This window comes from Rhinolophus sinicus, chromosome 17, assembly GCF_057876585.1.
Source record: "Rhinolophus sinicus isolate RSI-liver-muscle chromosome 17, RSI-T2T, whole genome shotgun sequence".
NCBI classification, from domain to species: Eukaryota; Metazoa; Chordata; class Mammalia; order Chiroptera; family Rhinolophidae; genus Rhinolophus; species Rhinolophus sinicus.
The window spans coordinates 132,658,262-132,679,422 of record NC_142517.1 but is presented as its reverse complement, the minus strand read 5'-3'; the positions used below and the strand labels follow the sequence as shown (position 1 = coordinate 132,679,422).

Sequence of the window (21,161 nt, the reverse complement as noted above, 5' to 3'; positions counted from 1 at the left end):
CACAGACACTAATGATATGTGTCTTCTGGCCCTAAGAAGTCAATAGGAGACCTTTATACTAAATAGCCTCTGAGCCTGGCTCCTGCTCCCTCAATTTCCAGGTGATTTACCTTGAACCCTGATGAATGAAGGATGGGTGGGGGTGCTTATAATTTCAGTCACTTTGTTGCCAGATCTGCTTTTCTTTCCAGAACCTCTGAATCAAGTGTCGGCCTGTTTCATTTCATCCTTCTGGGTTAGTGAGAGCTGGATATCCTGAAAGGATGAAAGTTTTGTGAGCTAATTGCAGTGCTTATTGGAACAGGTAGACAGAGCCCTGGTGATAAACCTACTGTAACATTAGGAAGTCAGCATTCATCCCTGAGTAGCAGAGTTGCCTTGAGTTTGTGTTTCTCGTGGAAATGACCACCGGGGTGTCTCCAACACCTCCTAACTCATTGAAGAGACAACTGAGCAGTCACTGGAACTCCCCGAGTGAATAGTGGCTGCTCAGGAACTGCTAAACATTTCTTGACTCTGAGATGTTAAAGCTGCCCATCGCCTTTGGCGGGTGGAATAGTATCTGGCCCTGTGATGGACATAGCAGGAATTCCTCAGGACATCCTAGGGAAATGGGAGGCTGATCTGCTGCCTTTAGCCCCAACTCTAGAATTGATAGACATTTTGCCAAGCCCTTTTGCCCCTTTCCCCCAATTGAAAACCAGCCCTAGCCCACTGGAGGACAATTCTGAAACAAGCCTGGAAATAACTTCCCTACTCATCAGTGTTCCTGAAGTAACTTGAGGATGCTGAAGAGAAGAGCCAGGTGTTTGGCTTAAAGAAGGCAGGAAGGCCAAGATGAGGAAAGGGCTGGGAGGCAGTGCCTTCAGCATCAGGGATTCCAGGACTTGCAGCAAATAGGACTAAAGCAATAGCCCCAGACACAAGTGACAATCCTGAATGTGATTTTCAGCTGTGCTTTTGTGATCATGGAAATACAAAATTAATCTGTCAACCTCTTTTAACATCGGTATACTCATCTATAAAACATACACAAGCTACCTCACAACATTCTCCCCATAATCGAATAAGAAAAAGCATGTTAAACTGCTAAAAATATTTTAAGGAGTCATATAAATATACTATTAGGGTAGATGATAGGTTATTGTTCTATCATTTATCTATTTCTCATTTGCTTAGTTTGTGAGGCACTTTTACGAACTTCCAGTTAATTAGTTTTTCTTCCACCCTTATTTATGAGCATGCATATCTTATTTACATTTTAAACTATCGTTTCAAAGTTAATAAGGTGTTTCCAGAATCTAGCCGTGGCCCTTATTTGCTCACAATATTTTGTCTGGAAAAGTTGTTCCTCAGAAAGAAAAGAACTATGTATAAAATCGTGATACGATCGGGGCCAATTGTAAACAAACGCTTGCTGGCCAATTGCACAAGTATGTCCTGCCATAGGGATAACATTGCCAGCATATCATGACAGTTCCTTAAAGCTGTTAGGAATTATTCCATAAACCCATATTTAGAGACTTTTAAAAATGCAGATTATTGGCTTGAGAAACCATTTTGTCTCCGAAGGAACATTGGCAAGGCTGTCATGCAAATCCGCATTGGAGCTCCTTTCGCATTATGATCTTAGTGAATTCTTGACCAGATGGACTTGAACAGCTGCTACCCATGCCTTGTAAGCCCCTTTGCTGGCGAAGACAAAATAGCTCATTTGTTTGCGATTCCTTACTGAAAGTACACAAGGGCAATTTTCTATCTTGTGAATTACTTCTATCAGAGCAACATTTCCCCTGAAAGACCATAGCTCGTTGTGCAATATACAAACAAACAAACACACAAAATATGCACAGACATTTTTTTCAGGAGGCTTATAATTCGTGTCCAGAAGGGACAAGTTCCTTTTCAGATTAAGATTTAAAAATGTTCCTTAGTTGCCATTATATTCAAGCTGACTTGGAAGGTTATAACTGAGCGAACCCCCTGTGAAATAGTAATGCCTTGCATTTGTATAGCACTTTATACTTTTCAAAGTGCTTTCAGACACATTATCTCAAATTGATCCTCAAAACAATTCAGGGAGGCAGGGAAAGTGTGTGTTTTTATTTATGACTTTATAGATAAAGAAATCTATTTGCTCCACAAATACTATCTGAGAATCTACAAACGCCATTGTATTATGCTAAGTATTATAGAGGAGAAAATAACATGGATTCCTAAAAGAGGAATCTGTTTTGTAGATAAGACATAAAAACACAAAGCTAAATAATACAAAAATGTACACTATGTTTCAAAAGATGACAAAAGGCAATATATGGTTAAAATATCAGAAGTACTTATGATGAGCAAATTGAGTTCTGGAGGACTCAGGGAGACTTCCTAAAGCCGAGGGCACCTAGAATATATATGCCTGGAAGGAGTCTTAGAATTTGTGGAATCCATGAAAATGTGTACTCTTTGGTACCACAGTCACATATTCATATAACCTGAGAATGTAAAAGATTTTGGCATTCATCTAATTTATCCTGATACTCAATGCTGCAACTATTTCTATGGCCTCCCCAGGCAAAAAATGTTGGAACAGCTATAGTTATTAGAAAAGTCTGTCTCATACCGTGTTCCCCCGAAAATAAGACCGGATCTTGTATTATTTTTTGCTCCAAAAGATGCATTAGGGCTATGTTCAGGGGATGTCCTCTGAAAAATCATGCTAGGGCTTATTTTCCGGTTCGGTCTTATTTCCGGGGAAACACGGTACGAAGTTGCAATCTCTATCTCTATAATTCTGCCCCTTGCTGACTGGCCCAACATAGTACTAATCTATTTTCTTTTCCTGTGGAAAGCCTTGATGTAGTACATCTGTAGACAGTTGTCAGATTCGTCTTTAGTCTTTTCTTCTTCTCATTAAATCTTTGAACTTCTATTGGCACTCACAGTCAGTATTATGCTGCTGGATCCCTATCTTATTTGTTCAAGTTATCTATAACTCTTGCCGTCCAAAACTGATGCATGCACTGTTGTAGGTACGCAGAGTCAAATAAGATTCTTACTTCCTGGGCTCTGAACACTACAGAGTTTTCAATTCACTTTCAGCATGTTAAGACTGACACTTAGTAACTATCCTATAAAAGCTACTTAATTAGTATGCCTGGAATGAGTTATGAATGCTTTCCTAAAGAACAATGGGTACATTCATTACATGGCTTTTTTCCCCCTTTTTAAAATTTTCTTCTTTTTCATGAGTCATTTGTGATCTATGCATATCCATCCAGATGAGGCTTGCTTAAGGAATTAATATCAAAGCTCCAATGGAACAATAATCTTTGGTATTTTATTTCTCACTGTTATTAACTGGTAAAATAAAAATGAATAGCTTATGTAAATTAATAAGCCAATACTGACCTCTGCTGTGTAATAAAAATATTACTTAGTGGATGCTTGGGAAAAGTATCATGTTTTAATGTGAGAACATCTTTGTCCAAGCAAAAGGTTTTTAAAGTTATAATTACAAACATAGAAGTAAAACTAACCAACTGTATGGAGAGAACTTCTCTATGTTAGTCCCTTGTGGTACAGGTGAGTAAAAAGGAAAGAGGGAATTACACTATAACGGCCCCTGTAGATGAAGTTTTTGCCCAATTTGCCAGCTTTTAAGCACCTCTGAACTCAGTGAATTAAGAAATTATGTACCTTCCCTCTCTCAACTCCATATGAAAATTTATTTTTTATTTTTTATTTATTTATTTATTTATTTTTTTAAAAAGGCCTGTTGTGAATTTATCTTAGTTTCCTCCTTAGGTAATCCACGCCTGCTATGCCCCCAAATTCCTTGCCACTTATTTCACACACAAGGTCCCAAAGTCATCTTTTTCAAGTCTTATTTGCTCTTTTTCATTCTGGATTTTTCCAAAGCTATACCATATGCTGGGATATATAACACTTGCTTTATCATTTTAAAGCCTACTATTTGTTAGAGTGGTACTTATTTCCAATCATTCATTCTCTCTATTTTCAGTACGTGCCCTTCCCCCACACTCCATGCTGAAACACATTTTCTATCTACTTCTCCCTCCTTGGTCCCCTCTGGGCACAGCCACTGGGGAGTGTATCAGCCAGGGCTGCAGCCTTGAGTCATTTACCAGCCGGCAGAGGTGTCAGTCGTCTAGGTTCAGGCCACAGTTCCTACCAGCAATGCTTGCTGGCCTCCCCTCTCCTGTAGCAGTGCTCATAGGATCTTAGGGACTCACTTGTTGGGGGATTATCACTGGTCTGGTAGCCAAGGGACCCAGATTCTAATTTAATCCTTGCTCTGCCACTGACTTGCTATGAGTATCAGACCTTCTGCAACTCCGTTCCATTCCTAGATGGCAGATTTCTATTTCCTAATCTGTAAAGTGGTGATTAGACTGGATGGTCACCAGCATCACTTGCGCTGCTCTAATTCGACAGTTCTGTGAATTGGAACTGAGGAAGCCAGCTTGGAACCCTGGGTTCTTTATGGCGGCTGTGCTCCCTCAGTTCCTTGCTTCTTCCATCCTCTAGTTTGTTTAGCTGTTACTACTGTGTTCTTTGTGTGCACTAAACCATTGTATTGGCTACACTGTACTGTATCTGTTTTTCTTCCTTTGTTGGCTGTTACTACTTATTGAGTGAATGAGGAAACAATAAAGAACTTTATCCTGCAAGTCTGTATCTGCCATGTGTTCCTTAGAAGCTCCTGGGCTCTGGAAGCTTTGATGTCAGCATCAACGTTTTGTCCTGATGCTACAAATCAGACAATACGAGGTCTGACAATTAAGCGTGAAGTTGTGACAATGTTGCTAACCTTATTTTTTCTATCAGAGAGATTATTCATTATGAATTTGTACCAACTGGACAAACAGTTAACCAAGTTTACTATTTGGAAGTGCTGAAAAGGCTGCGTGAAAAAGTTAGACGACCTGAACTTTTCGCCAGTAAACAAATAACTATATTGGAACACCTTCCCTACTCACCTGATCTGGCCCCCAATGACTTGTTTCTTTACCTGAAGATAAAGACAATATTGAAAGGAAGACATTTTGATGACATTCAGGACATCAAGGGTAATACAACGACATCTCTGATGGACATTCTAGAAAAAGAGTTTCAGAATTGCTTTGAAGGGTGGACTAGGTGCTGGCATCGGTGCTTAGCTTCCCATGGGGAGTATTTTGAAGGTGGCTGTTGTGATATCCAGCAATGAGGTATATAGTACTTTTTCTAGTATGAGTTTGCAAACTTAATTGTCTGACCTCATATGCAAGAATGTTGCCTCTCAAAAACTCTAAGATGATGAATAGTTATAGACCACACTGTAAGAAAATGGACTGATAGTGGGAGCCAAATTACTCTGCATAATAGACTGAGAAGTTTTAGTTCACACTGTCAGGCAGACTAGGAAGAAGCAAGAAAAAGATTGGGAATGTGAACTTAGTGAAATGGTTTGAGGTTGGAGATGCTGTGGAGTGAATGCCTAGTGAATGTTTCCAACTCTTGAGGTGGTCATAGGAAAATTTGAAAACTCAGCATTACATCTGATTTGACTGAATTTGCTTGTTTATTGAACTCTCAATGTCCCTCTTCTAGTATACTCTCTTTTGTTGCAAATGCCTTGCGTGGGTAGTTTTTTGTGGCAAACAATTAAGAAAATGAGTAATATCAGGGTCTTTAGTTCTCATCCTTTAGGGCACTTTAGAATCACTTGGGGAACTTTTAAAATCTGGATGTTGATGTCATATTCCAGAAGGATTGCAAGAGAATCTCTGGAGGTGAGGGATGGAGATCAGTATTTCTTAGATGATACCCAGGTGAAGCTAATGTGCAGCCAGAGTAATGAACCACTGGCCAAGGTGCCTGGAAGAGAGGTGGCAGGCATGAGCAGAGCTGGCTTGGGAGAGTAAGTTGTTACACAACAATAGATTGTGGCTAGAAGTATCAGTGTGAACTCACCCAAGAAACTAGTACTTTCACATTATTGGCAATGACTATTTTAATTTTATAAACCTCCACTTCTCCTAATTCTACTCTCAACAAATGACCTACTTTCTACTTTTCAGAGATAATTGGTGCCCCAAATGAAACATTTTTTGCATTTCTTGTCACCAAATCTTTACATTTGTTTTCTTTCTTCTGCATTTTTTCTAATGGTGCCTTTCCATCAATATTTAACCACCCAACGTCATCTCTCTCTTTAAAGCGAAGATTCAGAAACACAGGGCTTTGTGTGTATGTGTGTGTGTGTGTTAAAACAATCCCACCAACCAAAGATTCCTCTAACCATGAGAGAACACAGTTTATTACTAAGTAAGCAGTATAAGATTTACATGCATGTAGGTAGCAAATAACATGACAAAAAGTCTGGACAGATTTTCACATGATTTATTTGTGAAAGTCTCCTGAGTTAATTTTGGAGGATGTGTTTATAGTTTCAAGGATCAGAAGACCCCCAAACTTGCATTGTAAAATCAAAAGGTCAGTTTTCTTATTGGGCCTATTAGATTTTGAGGATACATTCTAATGAGGAGAGTGTGACAGATTGCCAGCTATCCTCCACAAACAAAATTTCATCATTTTATTCTGACAGTATGTGTTGGTTAGTATATACATATATGTTCTTTAGCTTTGTCTAGTGCAATGGCCTGAAACCAATGCCACTCTAGCAGAACACCCAGCACCTAGATTTTGGTATCTGAACACCATTTTTCAATTAAAGGAGCCAATACTCACCAGGAAAGTGGTTAATTCCTGGACTAGAGTAAGGAAAGCACAAAATGAGCCTGAAACATCTCATGGTCCCAGAAAATAAGGAAGTACTAAAATAAATAAATAATGAAAGAAAAAGATGAGTGCTTGTTGAAAGAACATAGCAGCCATCCAGAACGGGCTCCTAATGGTCAAAGCTCAATTTGGGCAATAAAACAAATAAAGATATTATTAGATTTTGTTCCATAGATCAGCATAAGTATCCATGAGTCTATACCTATATTAGTAATTGAATAAATAAATGAATTGAAGGTGGAAGACATCACTTGCTTAAGAAAAATTCTAAATAATAAATGTAGACAGAAAGAAAGAGATGGATAATCACCCTAAGGTAATCCCCACAGTAATAGTCACTAGTGACAAGATCCACCAACGGATGCTCAAATTCATGGGCAAAAGTTTTGGGGTGAAAGGGACATTTGCATTGTTTCAATTATCTCCTCCAAGATATTTATTAGCTGCAGTGGGAAACAGTACCTATACCATAGAGAAATCCAACAGACTCAGCCTTAGCCAAGTGGTCAAGGTAAATACCATCAGCAGCAAGGCATACTGTCACTGTCATATCACCCCTCCTATAATGCGCTGAGAAAGGAGCATCACTTGTGATTATTCTTCCCCAAAATGCGTATCTTCAATCCAATCAGGAGAAAACATCAGACAAACCTAGATTGAGGGACATCCCCAAATTAACCAACCAGTACTCTTCAGAGGTGGCAAGGTTCTAAAAGACAGACTTAGGAACTGTCATAGGTTGGAGGAGACTAGGAGACATGACAACTAAGTGCAAGGTGGAATCCATAACAGAATTCTGGAACAGAAAATGGATGTGTTAGTGGAAAATCAGATGGAATTTGAGTAAGGTCTGCAGCTTGGTCGTTACTATTGTGTCAATGCTAGTTTCCTAGTTTTGATGATTATACTAAGGTTATGTAAGATAAAACCATCCAGAGAAGCTCAGTGTCGGGTATATGGAAATTCAAAATTAAAATACAATCCCTTCTTCCCCACAAAAAGCTCTAGTGACAAAGATAGCGTTAAATTGGACAATAGGAAAATAGACCGGGGAAACAGAATCAAAGAGATAGAAACATATCAACACATATATAGATGTGATTTATGACAAAGGTAGCACTGTAGAACAGTGGGCAAAGAAGGTCGTTTTTTTAAAAAATGGTGTTGGGTAAAATAGTTATGCATCTATGGGAGAAAAACATGAAAATTGACCATGTCTCACATCAAATGCAAACATTATTTTGAGGGGAATTCTAGATCTAAATATGAAAGGAGAACAGTATTTTAGAATGTAACACATGAAAATATCCTTATGATTTTGATACAAATAAGATTTCTAAAAATAAGCAAACAAATGAAAAACAACACAGAAAAGCACTGACCATAAAGGGAAAGATATAAACATTAAAATTAGGAGCCTCTTTTCAACAAAATATGTGATTAGGTACCTGAAAAGTCAAACCACAGAGTGGGAGAAGATATATGCAATGAATATAACTATAAAAGTCTCATACACAGAATATTTAAAAAATTTCTACAAATCAATCAAAAAAAAAACAACACAAAAAACAGCAACAAACTTACAACCTACTAGAAAACTGGGCGAAAGACTTTTTAAGAGGCACTGCATTCAATAGGATACCCGAAACATCGATAAACTCAAGAGAGGTGCTCAACCTAATGAGTAATTAGAAAATTGCAAATTAAAACCCAAATGAGCTTTTTCCCTTCCTCGTGTCTTCTTTTTCTTACCCTTCCATTTCTTCCTCTTCCCTTCTTGCACAATTCAGTCCTAAAATCATTAGGTGGGACAGAGTAAGGAATTCATGGTGTCTGCATACTTATAAGTATGTTGCCTAATGTGGGTTAAGGCCAGAGTTGGACAAGGGTTTCAACATATATCGGTATCCACACATGGGTGTAAGAATCCAAACAGACTAAGGAAATAATCCAGACAGAAGTATTTTCCAGCATTGGATGTCTAAATTCAAGGGGCTGGTGGGAGGAGAACATCGATGCAGGGCTCTGGCACAGAGTGGAACTTCAGAAAGAGAGAAGGGAATAAAAAAGGTGTCCATCCATTTGGAAGAGGCAGGTCAGTGTGGACTTTCAGAGGCCACGCAGGGTAAGGAAGACATCATTCTAGGAGGGTTACATGATCCTCAATATTGAAACCAAGGAATGGGAGCCAGAAGGAGGATATGTAGAAGTGGAGGTAAGTCAATGAGGGATGCCAGAGCCCAGGCAAGACGAAAAAGGCATTACCACAGAGGTGTGGCATGGTGTGGAGTATCAGAGCCTCAGCGGGGTGAGACAGGCACCCACATGGGGTTAGCCCAGGAAGGATTAAAAAGAGTACCTACCATACTCCACTACAATGGGTAGTGCTCTGTGGAGGGGATTGGAACCTGAGGATGACAGCCAAGCCCGGGGTATTGGAGCCATAGTAGAGTGAGATGGGTGACTACACACACGGGTGCTGTGTAGGATATCAGGGTCTTGAATGGGGTCTGAGGATTAGATAGCATCACTGTATTAATGACAGTATAACCAATGCTGATAGTTTGTTGTAGATATGTAGGATATGTTTTGTAATAAATGTACCCCAAAGTATTAGAGGTTTGGGCAACTTACTCTCAGATGATTTAAGACAAGATTTTTTGTATTGTACTTGCAACTTTTGTGTAAGTTTGGAATTAATTCAAAATAAAAAAAAAATACCACATTTTAAAAAAAAGCTACAACTGGATAATTGAAAAAAAAAAAAAAAGAGTGTATCGATGAGGGAAAGAATATGGAGAAATTGGAATATTAACACCCCGCTGGTAGGAGCGTAAATTAGTACAATCATTTGGAAACCTTAGCTGTTATCTTCTAAAACTCAACATATGTGTTCTTCATGAACCAGAAAATTAATTCATATATATATATATATATATATATATATATATATATATATATATATATAGAGAGAGAGAGAGAGAGAGAGAGAGAGAGATGTATACATATTGCAAAGTTTTGCAAAGTTTGGATATTTGAAAGAACCACTACAGATCATACGCCTATAAAACATTCACTTAAATATAAAAAATATGATACAACAAGTGAAAAATAGTGAAGGCAAGCATTGAAGGTCTGAAAGACAATCCATGGGCAAGCTCCCCAGGTCTCCTTATTCACATACACACAGGCTGTATTCTGTCTCCAGCTTGAACCACCAAGACCTGTGCTAGGAATCTTGCTTTAAGTAGAGCTCAAAGGAGGAACCCTCAGCCAGCCTTTTATATCTTCTTGATTGTAGAAGTTGTCCAACCAATTAGCCCAGTTGCAAACCATCAGTAAAAACAAAAGCAAATGAAAAACTGCCCTTTCACCAGGTGATGTTTCTTGACTTTAAACTGTACATTATAAATCTATTATCTTGGCCAAGAGTAAAAAATCTAGATATCCATGTTTCCCCAGAGATAAAGCTAGAGCTTTCCTTGTCTAGCTATAAATGCATACATATTTTCATTTAAAAAAAGAACAAGAATACTTAAAGCACCATATTCATAATAACTAAAAACTGAAACCACTGCAAAGTATAAAAAATAATGTACTTAGTGAAAATATCTGACAGAAAAAAGAATACACACACACACACACACACACACACACACACACACACATGCATCAGGGATGCCAAAAAAATGTATACATGTTTTAAGAAAGGAAAACTGTATCAAAATTGTAATAATATATACCAATAACAAAAGATGAATACAAGTCACGTTTGACTTCGAATTACAAGAGGTGCTCAAAGTGGTTACCATCTGTGTCCAGACACTTCTGATTACGGCAAACTACTGCTTGAGCAACATTGATAAAAGTATCCACTTTTATACATTGTTTGGCACCCCCAGTATACACACGTGCACGTGTGTGTGTATGTGTGAGTGTATAAATCAGTTCAGCTCCCAGGCAAAATCAATCTTTTGTATGATAAATCAGGATAATAGTTGCCTTTGGGAAATATGGAAGGAGTAATAGTTGATAATGAATATGAAACAGGGTAAGAGTTGCTGGTTAAGTGTTATTCTTGACTTGATGCATCGTTAAATGGCTGTTTTCACCTGAGAAAATTCATCAAGCTTGAAATTTGTCCTTATATAAGTATATATATGATATTTCAACAAAAGTAATTTAACAAGTGCTTTATATAGTACATACACACATATTCCAAAGGTAAACCTGCTTTTAGGGTCTTTTCAAAAAATTAATTTAGATAGCACTGGGTGGGTAGTGACATCATAGAATATGTTTCTTTATTCCACCTTTTAAAGTTTTCTATTGTTTCTTTGAGTGTTTCTTTCTCCATATTTTCTGTTCTCTCCCTGGGTGACTCTTTTACCCAGGATATTGTAATTTATGGATTTAATACCCATGTCATTTAGCTTTTCTTTCACATTTTTCATGTTTTTGTGTATTTTTACATTTATTTTGCAATAGCTCCCTGAGGTTATTCGTCCGGATTACTAACTCAATACAAAGGCATAATACTCATGCATAGGATAGTAGGCAGCTAGTTTTTTTTTTCTTTTTAATAAAACTGATATTTGGTCCTATGTTAATCAGGTGCTATAATGTATGGGAATGTCATTTGCTGCTTTAAGTGAAAAACAGTACTGCTTATACAGTATGATACTTTCATTTAAAAAATCTATGTGTGTATATGGTCTATGTTTCTTGGTACATTGCTGGAAACATGCTGTATTAATTGGGAACATGTGGTTGCAACTAACAGAAGAGTCACTAGTAGTGGCTTAAGCAATAAAGTAACTCTATTTTTATTTTATTTTATTTTATTTTTTTATATAACAAAGCCTCTGGAAATGGCAGCAGCCACAAGATTTTCTGCAGCAGTTCAACAACATCATTAAGCACCCAGCTTTTCTCTAGCTTCTGCTCTGCTCTCCTTAGCATATTTGACTTTCATTCTGTATAATTCTTCACAGTTAGGAGGTCACTACCCCAACTCTAATAATTATGCCTTTAAGCAATAAAGCCAAATAAATTTAAAGAGTACTTTTTTTTTTTTTTTTGCCATCTCTCTATTTCATCAGTGGTCAGAATCCTCCTCATATGTTGCTTACCACAGCATATTTCCTAATACACCTGGTTAGCCACAAAAGGGTCAAATTACAAACAAAGAAGGATTAAATCGACATTTGTATTAATTAGCTTTTGCTACAATAATGCAGCTGAAGAAACACACTAATATGTCAACATATACTTTTGTTGTCTGTGGCTCATGTGTCTGTGGATTAGTCACCGCAGTTCTATATCAGATCCTGAGTGAGGTTCATGAGTGCTCTAGCAGTCCCTTTTTGGAAGGTTGAAGGATATAGACTACTCAGGTCATATGATTTCTATAATTCAGGGCAGGAGAGCAAGAGGAGAAGCAGAAACACATGATGCTTCTTAACAGTTCTGCTTAAAATAGGTATTTGCTCCGTTCTACCCATCTCCCATTGGTACAGCAGCCATAGCAAGCCAAAGTCAATGAGGCAGACATATTCAAGCAGGGCAAGGGTGGGGAGGCAACAAAGAATTATGAACCAATAATACAATCTATTACATTTATGGCTTAGACCAACCGTGGTTAATCCCCTTGGATTGGGAGTGGAGTCCATGTTCTGTGAGCTTGTTGCAACGTGCACAAAATATGGTTATTATAAACTAAGGAAATAAGGGATTGTGGCTGGTGAGTAAACAGTCAACATTACCTGATGTATTGTAGTTCCCATCAACAACATGTGAATACACCCGAGTAGAAGAGAGAGTAGGATAAGCAGAAATCAATCTGAGGTAAGAATAACATAGTTCCATGTTGACGTCTCACTGTTGAAACAGATGAACTAGAGCCTCCTCTAAATGGGAAAAGCACCAAACTGAAAAAGCAATGCAAATATTGAAAATAGCACTGATTTAAATGCTTATTGACTAAGCATTTTAATTCAACAATTTGGAAAGAGATTCACTGCCTTCCAGAAACCATTCTGCCTTACTTCAAAAAGGCTGAACTTCATGTAAATGGAGTATTAATTTCCCCATATAGCCAACAACTCTCCAACACCTTAGATGAAGCACTGCCAATTGTCTGACCTGCAGCACAGTGATATTTATCCACTTTCCTTCTGGTCCAGTCACTGGCAGACTGTTCACTCACATTACTGTCATGGGCAGGTGATGCAGGAAGAGAAACACTGCTGATCTGTGAAATTGGACAATACATTAAATCTGTCTTGGTATTTAAGCCACAGTAAGTACCATGTTTAATTGGGTTTATGAAATGAGATCTTGTTCAGGGCAAGGATCAGTGTGGAAGAGAAGCTGTAATGGATGCTAAATTAAACGCCTAAGTTAAAAGCTAAACCGTTAACATGCACAAGTTAGTAATTTCAGAACTATGACTCCCAAGTGAATCACAAATTGACCTCTTTGTGTGACATCAAAATGCCATTAATTTTAAAAGCCTAATCTGACTTCTTCCCAATTATACACCCAAAAGACATATCTGGGATCTCTCTCTCTCTCTCTCTCTCTCTCTCTCTCTCTTTCTTTCTCTGCATTTCCTGACTTTTTTTTTCCTTTTCTTTCTTTCTGTAGTACTAAGTTAATGGATAGTTTCAAAGCTAAAATTATGGGAAATGCAAGAGTTTACCCAATTGTTAATATCTGAATCTCAGGATTTATCAACTGTGGCATATCTGAAGATACAATACCCACCTTTTCTGTTTTTTTGCAATGTCTAGATGGGGAAATAAAGACCTCATTGCACATGGAAGTGCCCTACCAGGCACAATTTTCATAAAGGGAATTTAAATGCCCATTTTAATTTGTAGACCAGAATATATGTGCCCAGAATCTAAGACTAATGAGTCACTTTCTCAGAGAATTGCCTCTTCTAAATAAACAAGGCCTTTTGCACTGACCCAGGAATCTGAGTTGCAGCTGAAAGACTAATTATACCAATATTATAATGGGCACATTCACAGCAATACAAAAGAATATTCTCTCCATCTTCAAAGTTAGATGCTCATTCAGATGAAATCAAATTTATTTATCTGGATGGTCTTTAATGTTTTGCTTTGAACCTCGAAAGGAACAGAAAGACTTTTAAGAAGCAGTTTGAAAATCCATTCTTTTTATTTTTTTTCAATCTATATGTATAAACTCCTCTAGGAATGAATTCCAAAACTAAATTTCTCCCTTGGCGATTCGATTTGAAAGAAAACTGGAATAAATCATTCTGAGCAGAATGCTTTCAATTAAGACATAATTAATTAAATGTGCAAATGTAGAATACATTTGGATGTGCAATTAGATGACTGATTATACTGGAAATCTAATTTCACACTTAAATTGCCAGCCACACCCCTATCTTGGGCTATTACTGACCCACCACACTTGACCACAGGGTTGGACCTCATCTCCAGAGGAAGTGACTTCAGTGGACTCTGCTATTACAGTGATTCTATAATCAACTGATAGTGTCTGTCTTTAGATCGTAGCCAGAGGCAACGTGCATGAATGAGTTTCCTTCTTGCCTTCCTTCTTATTTTTCAACCTGCATTTTATTTGATTTTAAATAAGTGATGCAAATCTTGGCAACTTGTGAAAGGCCTCTTTTATCCCTTTGTACTTAGTAAGTCCTTTCTATTCAGTTACTCTTTTTAAAAAGCCGGTAATCAAAACGTTAAACATGTGTGAAGAAGTACTGAGCTCTGAATAATTTAGAAATTATTTGGTATTGCGTTTTAAGTTGTCTTTAAGTTTTGGATATAAATGTCTAGAATCTACACTTTTGCTCTTGGTGATTATCGATTAGGAATGTCCTCAAACTAATCAAGACAATGACTTTTATTGCGCTAAGAAGCAGGAGGGGTGATTTAGCAAGGTTTATAACTGATATCTATCAGAGGTTGCTCTAAAATTTGAAGAGAGTCCTGCCACATACTAAAAACAATTTACATTTCCAGAAATTGGCTAGAGTTAATATTTGTCCTCTAAGTTACACATTGTTTTAAGTTTCCTGAACATTTGAAAATTTGTAAAATGTTTTCAAGGATTCTAAAAAGTGGGTAATTGGGGAAGGAAGAAAGAGTTCACCAAAGCGAGAACATCTGTTGAATGTCTGCTATGTGCCAGGCAGTGTGCTAGAAATTCTCTTGTATTGCATCTATACCTACCTATCAGTTATTAGTATAGCATCTCTCAGCTCCAAGCCCATAGTTCCATATCTTTCCCTATGATGCTGGGTCTGGAAGTCTCCAAGCTGCCTTTCTCAGAGGCAGCATCCTTTTTCCACAGAGCATCATGGGAATGTCTCCTGGAGCAAAGATACCTCCCTAGCCTGAAATATAGCCATTAGGATTTCAGCTCATTGAGTTAGATGTTTTCCTCTTCAGATAACTTTTGAAAATGCAAGTATTCATCAAAGAGAATAGTATCCCCCTTTTGGATCACTGAAGCTTCAATATTGGGAGGTTTGTCAGATAGTTTTCTTCAACAATAGTGGGTACTTTGTCACAAAGGCAGAATGGGGATCCTGAGTTGATAAGGGGGAAAAAAATAAAACAGGTGGAGAAAAGAAGGAGATAGCATCAGACCTTATTGATCTTTTGTGTCGTATTTTGATCCTAGAGATATTGAGAAATGCCTCAGTTTCCCTTTTTGTGTGATTCTTTGATCTAGCTGTCGTCTGACCTTTGGGAGCTGAACATAGGAAGAAAAACATTGAGAAACAGGCAGAAATCTCATTGTTAACAATCATGAACTGGAAAATCCCAAACAGTGGTTCTCAACCTTTGCTACTTATTGGAACTACCAGGAAAATTTAAGAAATACTGATACCTGGGTCCCAAACCCAGAGATTAAAATTAAATAAATAAATCCCCCAGATGATTTTGACCTTCTAGTGAAGATGGAGGGTCAGTGCTCCAAAGAAGGAATCACATGAACATTTACCATGTGCCCAGAAGATTTATGGTTTAGGAAGTCCTAGCACAAAGAAAAAAATAGAATAGTTCAGTACTCTCCTACTTTACTTTGCCAATGAGTATCCAATTCTAAGTCCACACTTTTCCTTATTTCCAACTCCCATCTTTGCCCCAAGCAACCTATGCCTCCTGCTGCTGCAGGGAGCTATTAAGTGACTGTTCTATTGGATGTCTAAAGTCTGTGGTAGTAATAGAAACTGGGAGCTCTCAGAAAGCCCTCCCATTAGTGAACAGGTGCAAAAAAAAAGGTTTGGCTGGAGAACTCTGTGAGTGATGTTAAGACTCCCTAGAAATTGAGCACTTTTTCAGTGATAGTTGATTTTCTGTAGAGGTAAACTGAAATAAAAATAAAGGACAGAAAGTGAAAGACTTTTCTCAGGACCTCTATGCAACTTTGCAGAAGGCAAATGGCGAGGTAGGTGGAATCACACAACCAGGATGAGACAAGGTAGGAAAACAAACATGAGATAAGCAATAAGTATGTCGAGTTTATTTTTCAAGACTAACCTCCTTCTGTGGACCTACAATTCCTGCATTTTTTATCTCTTTTTCCCACTTTCTACCTAAAATTGTTGGGTTACCTTAAGTTTTACTATAGCTTGAGAGGAAGGATTAGCAAAATCAACCTAATAGGCATTTATTGAGACAATACCCCGGGGCAAAATCCCAGCAATGGTTGTCAGACTGGAGTATATGGTCAGAACACCAGAGGGCTTATTTAAGCAGACTTCTGGGCTCCACACCCAGTTTCTGAGTCAGCAGGTCTGAGCTAAAGCTTGAGACTGTGCATTTCTAACCAATGCCCTGGTAATGCTCCTGCTGTTGTCTGGAGACCCACCTTGAGGACCACTGCCTCTGGACTGAAAGAAGAAATCAAGTACAAGCAAACTGTCCTTAATAAGCTTCTTAAGCAGCTGTATTAGGGATATAGTTTGTCATAAATATGAGGTATGACAATTAAGTTCATGAACTTGTTGCAAGGATGTTGTTAACCTCTTTGATATCAGAGGGGCTACTCATTATGAATTTGTACCAACTGGACAAACAGTTAACCAAGTTTACTATCTGGAAGTGCTGAAAAGGTTGCGTGAAAAAGTTAGAGGACCTGAACTTTTCACCAACACTTCATGGCTCTTGCATCACGACAATTCACCAGCTCACACGGCACTGTCTGTGAGGGAGTTTTCAGCCAGTAAACAAAGAACTGTGTTGGAACACCCTCCCTACTCACCTGATCTGGCCCCCAATTACTTCTTTCTTTACCTGGAGGTAAAGGAAATATTGAAAGGAAGGCCTTTTGATGACATTCAGAACATCAAGGGTAATATGACGGCAGCTCTGATGGCCATTCCATCAGAAAAAGAGTTCCAGAAAGAGTTCCAAAATTGCTTAGAAGGGTGCACTAGGTGCTGGCGTTGGTGCATAGCTTCCCAAGGGGAGTACTTCAAAGGCGACCAGAGTGCTATTCATCAATGAGGTATGTAGCACTTTTTCTAGGATGAGTTTGTGGACTTAATTGTCCCACTTCATATGACAAAATAAGAATACTGGCAAGTAACATTTCAAAGGTAAAATATAGTGCAATATACTCTAGAAATTCTGAGATGATGCATGATTAAATAGTAGTGTGCTAGAAGAGGTTAGAGATGACAAAGAATGATACAAAAGATGGGTGGAGGTGGCCTGTGGAGCGGAGTTTATTAAGAACACACACCAGTGAAATAAATCACTGAATATTTGGCCCTAAAGGGCAGATCTCAGGGTTTTAAATGCCAGAAAGTGGAGGGCCAAGGTGCTTATGCTAATTAAGCACTGGAAACACCTTTGCCTGGGACTTAGGTATGTGCATGAAATCTGTAAACTTGTCCGTTTGTTTACTGATGACAGACACTTCAATTAGATCCAGAAAGGGTCTGTTATTTGAAGTCACGCAACGTCCCTAGTGCTTAATCGGCTTCTGCTGGTTAGGACCCATTGTAATGAAACATAACATTAAATTCTGTTATTTCCTAGACAAGTGCTGCTGTAAGTGAAAAATTTTCTTTTTACAGAAGAGAATAGCTGGAAGGGCCATCCAGAGTCAGGTCTCAGAAGCAGTGCTGGGCAGGGATTGACAACGGGTTCAGGAAGGTCATTTATCCAGGGATATTTGTGACATTAAAAAGTATCCTGAAGTTGGAGATAGCAAAACCCTTGGAGGATTGTTGAGCAGATTGGGTTGGCTTTAGTGAAGGGACTATATGGGTCTAAAAGGAAAAATAAAGATATTTATGTATCTATACTGCATTTAAATAAGACAGCAAGTGTAATCCTCCCTCTTCCCCCCCAATGACAATTGTATCCCATGTGAGCAGTGGGTTTCAATGTAGTTACCTAGAACTGATAAATATATATGTTATGTTCAAAATAAATTTGAGACACCTAAGACACTTGAACTTATTACTTTATTACATGTACGTGTGGATGCACACATACAGTATCACTCAGGGAGTTTTCCCAACTACATTCTATATAACTGTACTATATGTTTTCCAGTCTAAGTCTGTGTGACTCCCCAGGCTTTACTCTATATGATTTTGGCTGGTTTCAGATTGTGCATATAGTCTCACAGGATCATTGAAAAGATAAAAGAAGCTTTGATCGGCTCTAAGAGAAATTCTGCAAAAAACAACCACAAACCTTTTACTACCGTGTTTCCCCGAAAATAAGACCTAGCTGGACAATCAGCTCTAATGCGTCTTTTGGAGCAAAAGTTAATATAAGACTGGGTATTGTATCATATTATATCATATCATATATCATATCATATCATATCATATCATATCATATCATATCATATCATATCATATCATATTATATCCAGTCTTATATTATAGTAAAATAAAACTGGGTCTTATGTTAATTTTTGCTCCAAAAGACACATTAGAGCTGATGGTCTGGCTAGGTCTTATTGTCGGGGAAACACGGTAGTAACAGCAATGGCATTGTCTTGGGAGACTCTGGGGAGGTGGCATTTATTTAAATATATAAATTCTGGTGAGCCTGATAAAGAAAAAAATCTCTAATAAAGTAATTCTGAGCCTCTACATTTACGCCACTGACTATAAAATGTTCATAGGCATTCAGGTACGAGACGAAATGAGACCCAAGGCAGGCAGGGGTATCCAATATGCACTGTGTAATCAAGGTCAGTATAATTTCTCATAGGCTGTTCTGCTGGGTTAGTCAATATACTGAAGCCAATTTACTGTAGAGATTTTATAATTTAGCAGAATTAATTTCTACAGTAATTAAATAGCTTAAGATATCAAGTATTTTTCTTTCCATTGGAAAGTCAAAGAGAAAATCTGTTTCTGTAAATAAGAAAAAACGAAAGGCAAAGTAACCATTTTTTATTCTAGTCATAGTGAAACTGGGATTTTCTCATAGGTTCTAGACTCAAAGTGGTCTCCGTGCCCTAATGCTTTAGGTTGTGCTGAGGGTATATGGAAGGTGCTGCACCTGAACGATCATTCTATGCTCCATTCAACTTTCTTTGTGTGTCCAAAGTCTCCGGTAAATGCAGATGGAAATGGTAAGAATTTCTAAGTAATTGAATGGAACAGGGTTCTGTTGAAGGTACAGTTTTGTGGGCCTGAGAAGAGTAAAAGAGAAGGGAAAGAATTTAGATGATTACCAGAAAAAAATAGAGAAGAGAAGCTGTATAGCAGTCCTGGTTAAGAAGGTCCCACCTATTTTTAACATGAAGTTTCTGAGAAAATTTTCATATGTATGTATATCTAAATTTATTATTTTACTACGTATATAAAATGAAAAACAATTTTGAGTTTACTGGTAAACATTCAAAGATGGTGGTCCACTTTAATTTTCTTCCAGATACATATCCAGCTGTATCAGTACTATTTATCAAGTAATCCATCATTTTCTCATATAATTGAACTACTAGATACATTATCTACCGTGTTTCCCCGAAAAGAAGACTGGGTCTTACATAGATTTGCTCCATAAGACGCATTAGGGCTTAGGTTCAGGGGATGTCATCCTGAAAAAGCATGCCAGGGTTTCTTTTCTGGTTAGGTCTTATTTTTGGGGAAACATGGTATTACCTCTCATATGTATTGGATGCCATTTCTGAATCTCTATTCTCTGCCACTGATCTATTTGTCCTGTTTTGTACAAATACAATGATTAAAATTAATTATATTATTTTCCAATAACTGGTTAACCATCATGGCCTTTTTCATGTCTACTCTTTGGTAATGGTAATCATTTTTAATATAAACTTTAAAATCACTTTCTCCAATTATAAAGAGTTATTGAGTTTCTGGTTTGAATTTCATTAAACATATATTAATTTAGGAGAATGAACAATGGTGTGAAAATAAGCTTTCTCATCAAAGACTGTGTGTTCCTTTCAGATTTTATTTTACACCTTTTAATACAATTTTACAATTATCTTCATATAGACCAGTGACTCTTGAATTTAGTACCTCATTGGAATTGCTTACAAGCTTTAAAAAATACTGATGCATGGAGTTCATACCTAGAAATTCAGATTTGTTTTTTTGTCTGAGGCCATCAGAATATTTTAATTCTCCCCAAGGTAATTTTAACGTAAAGCCAAGGTTGAGAATCATAAATATAGATCCTGTGCCATTCATGTTAAATTTATTCCTAGGTGTTTTATAGTTTTCTTGGAGCTTTTCCTTAATCACCTTTCAAATCTCTCTTCTATTGAGTTTGGTCCATCCAGGTTTACTATTTCTTAATATGGCAATGTGTACTTTGGTAGGAAATCATTCATTTTACATTTTCAAATATATTTCTCTAGATTTCCGTATTCTCTTTTCATTATTATTATTATAGTTTTGCACTTGAATCTTCTTATGTACTCTTTTTTTTTTTTTTTTTTTGGTTTTCTTCTTTTTCTCTAGTGATTTTATTTTACTAGATGTGTATTATAATTGTTCCATCTGATCTTCCTCTCTCTTGCTGCTGACCCTACTATTTTTTTGTCATCTTATTGGGATCCATTTCTGATTATTGAAAAAATACAGATGGTGCAGAAAAGGGGCTTTGTCCCCATTGGCCTGCTCTGTCAGGTCCCTTTCGAAGGCACCTGGAGGAAGCCTCTTGGCTCTTTGTAGTCCAAATGCTCTACATATTTCCTGCAAATGCTCAAAATCCTGCTTACCCATTCACTTGGGGGGGGGGCGAGGGGGCGGGGGGGGCGCGGGGGGGGCGGGGGCGGGATAAGGAAATCCAGCACCTTGTAGGTGACCCACGTTGCCATTCTCCCAGATGTGCTTTCAGAAAGCCAAA

At 37.7% G+C, this 21,161-nt stretch overlaps 1 long non-coding RNA gene across 1 annotated transcript in view; it reads left to right on the top strand.

The window, feature by feature from the left end:
• Nucleotides 1-21,161, top strand: part of LOC109458701 (uncharacterized) — a 256,457-nt gene that overhangs the window by 47,639 nt on the left and 187,657 nt on the right. The window lies entirely within an intron of this gene.